Here is a 9,184-nt window from a genome sequence, read left to right as displayed (position 1 = left end):
AGTGGTTAATACCGAAAGTAGAACAGTCAACAAATTGTATGAAGAATGGATTGATACTGTAACACTTTGGGGGTTTTTGGGTCACGGTGAGATGGGGAATCAAACCCCGGTCTCCTGTACCACAATGCAGTGATCTTACCGCATCACTGAAAGGATCAGGCCTCCTAGTGAGGCACGAGATCGCTACACTACCCTCCCTTCAGTGCAAACGCATCCCCGCGCTGCTCCCATATCACTACCCTGACTGGAGTTGGGTCGCTTCAAACTTTTGGGGTACACATCTCAGTGTACCTTGGCTTTGTCGCAGGTTCACCACACACTTCTGACACCAGTGTAACACTTTGGGGGTTTTCGGGTCACGATGAGATGGGGAATCAAACCCCAGTCAGCTGTGCCACAATGCAGCGATCTTACCGCATCACTAAAAGGCCCAGGCCTCCAAAGGAGGCTCGAGATCACTACAATACTATATTGAAATGACAATAACATAACAAAGTTTAGAGACAGCATATGTATATGAAAGTTTCTAACACAAACTTGGATTTGAATGTGTACACTACCACTACACAGCAGTCACATTTGTAAGTGTATCTTTCTCTTCTCTTGCTACATTTTCACAATGCAAGCCCTTGTTTTTACTTAATAATACAGGATATGTAAGAGACACCAAACAAAATAGCTTCAAAGCCTGAAATAAATCGAGAACCACACTGAAAAAAGGAAGTCTAACCTCGACATCAAAAACTCATCACAGGCTGTAAACACTGTTCTGCAGTAACAAGACTAGATTCGATGAGAAAACAAATATAGAAATGTTCACTGTGACGCATTGGTTGTTATTCTATATTTTTGTTAATTCAAATGATTTTGTGATGAGTCATTGAAAACTGCTATTTTTGCACACAGTAAAAAACAAAACAAAGAACTTATTTAATTTCAACCCTTTTCATAAAAAAATATGTATTTATTATATTTTTAATATGGACACATTGTTTTGTTTGTTTTTTGTAGGTTTTGTCTCAGCTCACCATAATTAGCACTAGAAACTAATGTTCTACAGCATAGTATTCTACAGCAGCAATACTGGAAGCAAGAAATATCAGTACCAAATAGATTGACTGAATTTTCAGGAAATAAGGCACCACAAAAACTAGGCTCCTAGACTAAAGTGTATAGCAGAGAAGTCCATATTTTGGGTGCTAGTTTTTTTAGTATGTTAGTTGTCTAACAGCTCTGGACATCCCCCAAAAATATAAAAACACACTTTGCCTGCAGTGCTGTCTCTGACTTTCTCTGCCTTTTTCAACATCCATATAATGTAGGCCTACTCTTCTGCCACTACACATGTCCTTCATCCTTATGTTGTTGTTCCTCATTTTGCTTCAAAAGTGAATTTCACATATCCTGCATTTCTGCTGTTGATTATTATTATTATTATTATTATTATTATTATTATTATTATTATTATTATTATTATTATTTCTTGGCAGACGCCCTTATCCAGGGCATAACATAACATGTTGATGTTACTTAAACCCTCATAAGGGCCTTGTGTTTGCCAGGCCTTGGCTTTGTAACCTGTACTTCACACCTCTAACCCCAAGAGGCATTTTTTATGGAGTGCTGTTTGTGCCAAAAGTGTTTGTCCATCAATTTGGTAGTTCCTTGGGAAATTCATTTGGAAATTCATCAATTCGGCCATTCAGCCGGCAGTTTGGCCATAGAGTATTAAATTCATCCAGGAGTCTGTCAGGTAATTTATTAATTTGTCCAATTCGCGTGTGAATTAATCTGTAATTACATTGATGAACTATGTAATTGTCAGCATGTAATTAACAGCATGAGGGGGGTTCCTGTCATGTCTATATTTCACCACCAGAGGTCTCAGTTTTCAACAGTGTTATACCTCCCGTCTTTTCCATTACTCTTCACCTCATTACTGAATTGTTGCCCCTTGTTCCCCAATCCATTAGCACACCTGTTCCTCATTTCCTTGCTTCACCTGCTTCCTGTATATATACCCCTTTGTCTCCCTTTTTTCTCTGTGAAATCTTGCCTTCTCTATGAGTTTGCATTGATAAATGTTTATCTTTGTAAATCTCTCTGTGTTTTGACCATTCTTATCCTCTCTTTGACCATTGCTCTTTGGATTACCTAGTTAGTGTTGTTTGCCTGATCCCTTGACCCCACGCCTGTTTCCTGTCTTTGCCTACATTGTACTGTTCTCCAGCCCTTGACCTCCTGTTAGCCTGACCTGCCTTGTCGCTCTGCACCTGGGTTAACTAACCCTTCACGAAGAACTTTACAGTAATTAATGTGGCTATTCATTAATATAAACAGACAAACTTCCTAACAAACCGATGAACTTCCAGACAACCAGACCAACTTCCAAACAAACTTCCAGACAAACCAATGAACTTCCAGACGAACAGACCAACTGTCAATCATGCACTGTGCCAATCCCACTTCAGTCTTTCTAGCCCATAGGGCAGACACAACTTTTTTAACCAATACAACTCCAGGCTCACATAAAATGTCTTCAGCCAATAATGTTGCAGTTTATTAGAATGGGCGTTTCTTGTGTCTCTGTGTATCCATATGGAAATTAAAATCACCATTGACATAGGCTCGTGTATGAATGGATTCATTGTCAGAATAGGTAATGCTTAAACACAGCTTTGCATAGAGTAAAATAAGTATGTTTAATCACTATATATTGTATATGCAGCGTAATACATTCTTCAAATACTGTCAAAATAAGTGACAAATGTGTTATCTTTCTTTTTGTGCCCTTCAAAGCTCCCTTCAATGGAGTGTACACTTAGGCCATGTGTCCACCAAAGCGTTTTTTCTGCAGCTGAAAATGCCAGGCGCTCTTCTGAAAGCGCCCAGCTGGGAGAACCCAACTGGGAGCACCCAGCTGGGAGCGCCAGAGCAATTTGATGGCGCAGCACTGTTTCATTGCTATGATACCGAATATCCGCGGAAGTAATGTGCTGAAGTATCTAATGGCGCAGATAGTTTGTGTTGCTAACAAATACTGAGTGTAAAATGTTGGCACAAGGTAGAGTAATTGCTCTGGCCCTTGCTCTGGATGAAGGGAAGGCTGAAGCACAGAGAGAGAGAGAGGATGGACCCGCCGGTCTATGTGGGTTCATGAGATTTTGTGGGCAAGGAAACATCTCAATGAATACCATCACTTGGTCCAAGAACTGAAGTTGGACGCAGCCCGGTTCAAGAAGTACTTTCATATGAGTAGGACACAGTTTGAAGTGTTGCTCCGGAAAATTGGACCTTCCATATCAAGGAGAGACACAAATTACCGGGAGGCTATCAGCTCGGAGGAACGTCTCTCCATTTGAGGTAGCATATGTGCAAAGATGGAAGAAGTATTCAGATCTTGTACTTATGTTTAAGTACCAATACCACAGTGTAGAAATACAAGTAAAAGTCATGGATTCAAAATTTTACTTAAGTAAAAGTACAAAAGTATTGACATCAAAATATAGGCTACTTAAAGTACCAAAGATAAAAATACTGATTATGCAGGTCCATTTCAGAATAATGTAGGCCTGTCTTATATTATTGGATTATAATTATGTATGCATTGATTTGCACTTTATTTTGAAGCTGGTAAAAGTGGAGCTCATTTTAACTAATTTATGTTCTTTATCTGTTGGATAGCTTGTGAATTGTGTTGATTATATTTTGTATTGTATCATGTAAAGTTGCTTTTAAATAAAGCTATCAAATAAATGTAGTGGTGTAAAAAGTAAAATATGTGTCTCTTAGATGTAGTGGAGTAGAAGTATAAAGTAGCAGAAAATTGAAAATACAAAAGATTTTACACATCTAAACACATTAATCATTTAATATAATTAAAGCAGGATAAAACAAGTATAGATTATTTCACTGAGTTTACATCTGTATTTATTTCAGGTATCTGTCAACTGGAGATTCATTCAGATCGATAGGTTTTAGCTACAGGGTGGGTTACTGCACAGTGGCAAGAATAGTGAAAGATGTGTGTGAGGCAATCTTGTCTGTCATGGTCCAGAAGTACATGCCCTGCGATGGAAAGTGCCACACAGGATTAATTTCTTGGAGCAGAAATACATTTAAAAGTGTTTGAAAATATCACTAAAATCCTGCTGGATAGAGGCCTGCAATACTGTGTGCCGTGACAAAATACTCACTTTTTTTGGAATAAATACACGCAAACATGAAATACTATGGCCATATGTCCTGACATTAAATTAAATTCCCAGATGTCTTGTAAATCATCTCAAAATAGTTTTAGCTTTCCTCTGTTTACACTCTTAAAACTATTACAATGTTGTTGTTGTTGTTGTTGTTTTTTTTAACAGGCGTTTATGTGATAACACAACTTGTTCAGACTAATGCTGTATATGATATTTTGCTAAATCATAAGTCAATAACTGCTAAAATGTATCATTGTTTTCTATGATTAACAGTGCCACATGGATCATGTAAGCAGTTTCCACCTATCTTTAAATATGTTTATTTACTGAATGTCCTCAAATGCCCATCATAATTATGATTTCTTTTTCAATGTCACGCCCTGTGACATTGTCCCTGGGCGTCAAATATTGCCCCGTTCTTTGTTTTTGTATTGCCCCATTCTGCTGTAGGTGTATACGAGATCCTACAGAGCTATGCCAAGTTAAAGACTGTGTCACGGGTGGTACGGTCACTGCCTCCCAAAAGTAGACTATGCCACCCCAGAGATTAGAAAGGATGGGGAGCCTTTTCCAACAACCCTTTTCCCACCTAGTTCTTGCTGAAGATCAGCACGGCTACAGACTCAATTATGAGAAATCTTTCTTTAGTCCCTTTTTTATACATGTACACAATTTTACAAAGGAGGGCACAGGACACAAAGTCTGTGTTTTATCTGTCAAGGACAGTGACTGGAGTAATTGCTTATGCATTTATTTATATAGTACATGTTATGTCTATATGGTGATGGGTTTTGTTTATTTTCTTATAGGTGATTTAAATGGTTTATGAAGGGTGGTTGTTTTGCTTATTTGGACTTTTGTTTAATTGTTAATTAAGCCCTGATTTCCCCCCCTTAAGAATGTACCGGTTGTCAATTAAGAGTTTGGCGATATGTTTCCCCTGATAATTAATGGAAAACCTGTTTTCAATTAGAATTGTGAGGTGGAGTTAATAAAGTGGCTGGAAATAACAGGGAGAGAGAGAGGTGTGGGAGAGTGTGGAGTGAGCAGTGGACATACAACAGTCCTTTTTTAAAAAAGGTAATTGGTTTGGGGTGCAGAGTAAGGTAGTATGACTGGGCAACAGTGGGGCTAAGGATCACTAGTAGGGTAGAGAGAGCCAGAGCGCAGGATGCAGCAGCTGTACTCTACGTTCCCATCTCCTATGGGGAAGGCACCCACCACCCCAACCAGATCCGGCATTGGAAGAGAGAGGGGATGCCACAGTCAGAGTGGAGGGGAGCGTGGCCAGTAGTAGTCGTAGCAGCAGTGTGGGAAGGGCGAAGCCAGGTGCACCACCACCCAGGGTCGGAGCTGTGCACAACAGACTGTGCCACTGACCTCCGCCAGAGGGCCAAGGAATGGGTGACGGGGGGGGTAGCCCATTCCAGTGGCCCTGCTGTGGATGGATTAGGACTCAGCCCAATACTTCCACAAGGTATTCCTTCTCTACAGTAAAACGTGCACAGAGAGAGTGCTGGGACTGGACTGGCGTATATGAATTGAATTAAAATAAATGGATGTTAAATGCACTTGCACTTTGCCGTTCATGTCTTTGCTGCTGTGTGGTATGAAAGTGTGATCATGCAGTCTTAGAAAGGTCACATAAAACACAGGGCCCCACTAATAATATCAGTCTACTTACCTTCAATTTGCAGCTCAAACAAAACAAAAACACAGTATTCTGCCATTTCAGTTTTTATTTATTTAAAAAAAGTCAACACAATTACACTGACATTGTACATTTTTACTTTTATTAGGGTTGCCACCTGGCCCCACAATTTTCTAAACATTTTAAGACAGAAGAGGACTTTAAAGTTTCCCAGAAACAAATAAATGCAGTGTAAACAAAGTTTTAAACCTGAAATATAAAAAAGTGCAATACAGGCAATAAGCAGGATTATCAAATTGTTTAACTATCAATTTACTTAATGGTATTTTAGTTTCAGGGCAACTTTAAAATCCTGTTCTGACAGTTTACTTTTCACACATGGTGTCACGTGGTTTCAAAAACAGAACTGACACCCAGTAGTATCTCAGTTATTATGGGGTTACCAGTCTGGTGAGAGCACCTGCATTTCAAAGTTGTATTACATTAAGAGACATTCCCAAATAGTCCTGGTCTATATGTCCACCCCAGACCACAAATCTCACAAAACATTTGACACTTCAGCACTACTGTCAAAAAGTAGAACTTTCTCCTCCATTGTGCAAATGGATAGATGCAATGTCAGCTAGCTACATAGGATATAATTTGATATAAAGACTACCCACACAATGCACAATGCACTTACAGAAATGTATGGACTGATTTAAGAGACAGCTTTTGAAAAACTACTACACAAGAGTAACATGGTTATCAATAAGGACAGAGTACAGGCCTCTTTTAACAGTCTGTGCAATAAAAACATATACATACACCTATAGTCACATGCATTCTCTTTTTTCGCTCTTACCACCACAATAAATAAAGGCCGGTGTTGCCTTGAACATACAGATGTCATTTTGAATGAATTAATGAATTAATTAATGTAGCAATGTACAATACGGTTGGGAGTAGAGTAAGGACTAAATGTAAAGAGCCCAGTTAAAATTGCAAGAAAAACTATTACTATCAAAGCCAGTCTGATCAAGTTGCCAGTCTCCAATGTAGGCACACAGAAGTGCACCTGTTAAAATAGAATTTTCACACCATATAATTCATACCAAAAAGCATCTTTCTCATTTTGGAAATCTCTTTGGGAACATATCGGGGAAAAAAACTGTAATTTACAAAAAGGGTATGGGTTCTGTGTTTTATCAGTAAGGCATTATCAGCTGTGGCTTCCTCTCTTCAATAACACATCCAAAGAACAAATGGTCTATTCACAAAAGTCTAACTTTCTCATTCCTTTTATCCCTTATCTCCGTAGGAAAAAAAAAAAGCTTTGCAACCAAAAATTACTTCATACATTTTAGATATTACTCCTTACTTTGTTAGTGTTTTATGTTTAAAGCAAGGTTAACTCCTTTTTTATCTTAATGTTCTAACCACAGTATCTATAATACTCATGTTAGCAGGTAGGTAATCAATTGTATTACAGAATACCAGAACATTAAGGTCAGTGTGATGTTTTCATTCTACACCATTACTTTTACCATTAATCAAGGATTACAATAAGCACTTATTGTCCAGATGAATGGAAAATGTCACATACACATAACAATTAAATAAAATGAAGGAATATGTCAGCAAAACTCAAACATACTGTGTAGTTTCATTATTTAGGTATGTTTGTATTGTTGTATTCATTTAATTGGCTTGTATGCTTTATTTTATTTTATTTAACAAATCTGGAATGGTTTAGACCTATTCTGCTTAAATTACTGCATCATAGCTTTATGAATAAGGCCAAGTTATACACACTCAAATGCATGCATATTCATTAAAAAAAAAAAAAAAAAAACATTACCCCTTCCACACTCTTTCACTTCCACAATCACATAACCACTCGAGATCACAATCAATATATTGGAGTTTAAAATACATTTACTTTTTCAGGTTTTGTATATATATTTGATCTTGGTGACAATGATGATATATATTGCATATAATGTGTCTACTGCACACAACCCTATTTGAATATTATGTAATACATTACTGGTAAATAAAGATACACTTTAAAGCACAGGTTCATTGGGATTTTTTTAATTGTGGGAAAGGCCTTTTTTTGATCCCATGTTGTGAATCAGGAGAAATACAACCTGTTCTACAATTTTTAAGTATTATGAAACTGAAATATATGAGGATCTTGTAGTTATGTTAGACAACAAGAATAATACTGTGATCTCAAAGCTGAGACTTTATTCTTTACTGTATTGTGAAATGGTTTAGCAACAAGGCAAAGATCTACATGAAGAAATGGAAACATCCCATTTTTTTTAGCTTCGGGGCAAGATGTGGTGGAGTTCTCTACTTGTTTGCTAGTCATAAAAATCCAAGGAAAGGTGTACAGACTGTGTAGACAGATGGGCTCAGAATGCTGCAACTAACAGTGTAAATATAATGCTTTATATTCACGCAAATGTTGAAACTATTCTTACTTAATATTATAGTTTTTTAGTTTATTTAACACCGATTTATCTAATCTATTAATATCTGGAAGTCCATAAATATCGATACACATATTAGTGCCCCCTGTCTGAACTCTAATAAATAACTAGACTAACTAATAACTATATATAACCCTGCGGCTCTCCAGGACCAGTGTTAACCACCCCTGGTATACAGTATTTAGACACACACATATGTGCACTAAGCATATTAACTGGTCGCCTACTTCCTTTGGCCCTTGCATCAATTTGGGGGCCCAGCTTCTCCAAACTGATTTTCAATTAACCAATTGCCCAGACATCTTAAAATATCAAAATATCTGACATGGCCCCTGCAGTTACCATCCTGACAAACACTACCAAATAGACCTGGAGATGTTAGGATTCATTGCCTGCAGCCAAGTCATTTTCTCCACAGAAGTCAGCTTTCCACTTTCTTCTCTAACTAGCATAAGTGCAAGACTTTCCTGTGACTTCTTGTCTATGACATTAGGAGACCCCCTATAGACTTATAGACTTAGTGTGCATGTGTACTTTACTATATATACAGTGATTTTGTACGTTTGCCCACTGACAAATAAATGATCAGTCTATAATTTTAATGGTAGGTGTATTTTAACAGTGAGAGACAGAATAACAGCAAAAAAATCCAGAAAAACGCATTTCAGAAAAGTTATAAATTGATTTGCATGTTAATGAGGGAAATAAGTATTTGATCCCCTATCAATCAGCAAGATTTCTGACTCCCAGGTGTCTTTTATACAGGTAACGAGCTGAGATTAGGAGCACTCTCTTAAAAGGAGTGCTCCTAATCTCAGCTCGTTACCTGTATAAAAGACACCTGTCCACAG

Source organism: Amia ocellicauda, chromosome 3 (genome assembly GCF_036373705.1).
Source record: "Amia ocellicauda isolate fAmiCal2 chromosome 3, fAmiCal2.hap1, whole genome shotgun sequence".
In the NCBI taxonomy this organism is placed as follows: Eukaryota; Metazoa; Chordata; class Actinopteri; order Amiiformes; family Amiidae; genus Amia; species Amia ocellicauda.
This window is presented reverse-complemented; position numbering follows the sequence as displayed.